Source organism: Odontomachus brunneus, unplaced genomic scaffold, assembly GCF_010583005.1.
Source record: "Odontomachus brunneus isolate Ranch 3 - 2012 unplaced genomic scaffold, Obru_v1 Obru_scaffold_028, whole genome shotgun sequence".
Classification (NCBI taxonomy): domain Eukaryota; kingdom Metazoa; phylum Arthropoda; class Insecta; order Hymenoptera; family Formicidae; genus Odontomachus; species Odontomachus brunneus.
This window is the reverse complement of record NW_022639478.1, coordinates 1,401,147-1,404,253: the sequence shown is the minus strand read 5'-3', so window position 1 is coordinate 1,404,253 and position 3,107 is coordinate 1,401,147.

The following is a 3,107-nucleotide window of genomic DNA, read 5'->3' as shown; positions in this document are numbered from 1 at the left end:
CTCCTCCTCCTCCTCCTCCTCTGTCTCTCTCTTTCTCTCTCACATCTCGTTTTGTCTCATCTTCGCCGTCAGCCCCCGAAACGGGGCGACTCTCTTCGCGATGGCGTTTGACACTGCCTGTATCCTGCCTCACCCCCACCTGCCGGCCTCGTTACCACCCTGTCCTTACGTAGCCCAACTTACGTACGCTTAGCCGTGCGTAGTGGCACCGATATTTCGTTACGCGCCATTGCCGTCTCGCCGTCTTGCCGTCTTATCGTTAAATGACGAGAACGGCCGTATTAAACGAGTTAAATTCGACTGGATGTATCGCAGCGACAAACTTGTAGTCTCTCGAGGTTAAGTTTTCGATCGAGGGAATGCAAGACCAATCTAGTGTTACGCGCATCGTCTAGCATACAGGCTGTTTCTAAATCAAGCGACCACATTTCAAAAGCGCATTCCATTTACCTTGACAAAAAAGAAAGAAAGAAAAATTAAAAAAACAGACATCATACAAACGTGGTTGCGCGAAAAATCGTTCCATAATTTAATTAAAACAATGTTTTTTACGTTTAAAACATTTCTATAGTTTTCCAGTCATTGATTCCCGCTGAAGAGAATCCAACCGCTGAAGAGAAACGGAAACTCTCCCGAGGATTCCCTTTTCGGTCCCGAAACGTGCTTTGTATTGTATTGCGTACATCTGTATTAAACCTTGATAGATATGTGACAAATTGTGCAATATTTTGACATATATTTGCACTCTCACAACTTCACGCCGACTTTTATCTGCCCTTGATTTATCTATTGTTTCCATCTATTTGCGTTGAATGTTTCATAATGGTGCTACCGTCCCTAACGCCCACAGGAACGTGACATCGCAACAGACACTTTTGTTGATTTTCACAATAATTTTTAATAATTAACAATTATTAATAATTCACAATAATTATTTGGCAATAATGCTTTTTTTTGTACAAAAATACACAAAAATCGCTGAAAGTTTCCTTCCGTTCCGATACGTAATCTAACGTATGTTGTCAAGTAAAGTCAACGACGGCTCCCGATGGCTTCCAATGAACGATGGAGTTTTTCTCGCAAATGTGTAATGAATACTACTTTATATAGATAGGTCCTCGATGTGTCTTCGCAGAAAGAAAATCGCGAGGCAGCCGTGAAAATGGAATTATCGACGGTACAAAACGATACGAGCGAATTAACTGTGTGACTACGTAAGAGATACGTACATCATCACGCCGATATATCAGCGACGCGGTAAAGTGGCAATTGAAAAGAAACGCGCTTCGACCTCGCGGTCGAATAGCCGTCGGAAAGTTTTTTTTTATTTTTTTTTTTAATCATTAGCTCTCCAAGACGTAATCGGTGACGGTATCTCTTTCGCCATTAATTCGTTCTCACTCGCGGATCAGTGTATTATCAGTCGCGTTAATCTATAGGCGAATATCTTTTAATGTCACTTGTAATTCCGATGCATCTGTGTCAATATACTGCAAAGTGTTTACCTTCTCGACGGCGGTGTCCGAATGTATCTTTAGATTAGAGCGATAAATGGCGAGTGCAGATTGACGTCTTTCGGTCGTTTAATCGAGCAGACCGCGATCGATATTCGCTAGTTGTTCATTGGGATAACGAGCTCGAAAAGTCGACGATACCCGTACTTAGCGAAGATAGCCGTCGAATGTCGTTGAAGCGACGCTTTAAATTCAAACGACGACACTCGAGGCTTTCCTATGCCATAGCAGTCACATGGAAATAACAATTTCGTCTAGAAGGAACGGAGCGCCCGCTCGTCCGTGGAATGCAAAGTGTATTAATTTTCCCAGTTTTTACATTCTTTGGACATTCATTTGGATCCTTTTGATCTTATGTAAATGTATTTCTGAGAGTAACGTTTCTCTCGTTTTGACAGCAGAATGGAAACTCACGTGCACGCGATACAATAATGCAATATCGAGGAGATTCGCAGTAAAGAGGGCCGCGTGGAGTGGGCCTTAACTACCAATTAGATCGGCCGGTATGCGCTTATCGCGGTGTATTGTCGAACGGTCGTTCCAAACGAGGCGGTCAATTAAGGGCGAGTGAACGGGAGTTCGCGAATGACCGCGAGATAGTAATCAACCTCGTCCCCGGATTTCGACGCGTTGTAGTCCAACGCGAGACACAAAACGGCCGTGACACTCACAGCCCAAAGTCCTGCGCTTACGTCGGACAATTGAGACGGCGTGAACAAACTACCGTTACCCCTTTCTCGGAGGCAGAATCCCACAGATGAAAGCAGATTACCGTCGACAGCGCGAAGGTAATCACCGCGAAAACCACCCGCGCGACCAGCAACGCCATAGTTACGACGTAATCACTCGGGTCGCGCGTTTCATTACGCAAATTACTGCAATCGGTAGGTAAGGTACTTAACAATCACTCGATAACGCTAATATGTACAACAAGTACCAATTGTTAATTTCGAGAGGCATTTTGGCGTTACAAATTTCGCCATTTTCACAAATAGACGCTGCTATAATTTTACTATTAAAGTGCCTCCCCCTCCCTCTCCCTTTCCCCCCCTCTCTCTCTCTCTCGCGTCAGCGATAATAATGATGATATTTCTCTGAAAACTATCGGCGCTACGTGGAAAAGATTGCCGCTTTAAAACTAAAAAAACGTGATTGCATCTATGTAAAAGTAAATCGACTCGACACACTGAAACAATATTTGATTGTATTAACTAAATTTCTTATGAAACATTAACGGAACAGAAAATTTTGAAGTAGAAGTCATTAGAATTCCTGGTTCGTCCATACTTCACCAGAAATTTGGTCAATCTAATCAAACTTTCTTCTACGTGCATGTAAAATATACAGTGCGTAATATATAAATAATTGTAGAAATTGACGGGACAAATAATGTATCAATTTTCATTTTGTTCGCATCAAACTGAGGCGAGAAATCGTCGCGTGTGATGCAAGCGCCATTATATCGAATACCGCGTGCCTGGTGTATACTTTGTTACGCAATGTCTCGAATCTGCAGGAATCTTCAGCCACAACCGTCTTATCATCTCTCTCTCTCTCTCTCTCTCTCTCTCTCTCTCTCTCTCTCTCTCTCTC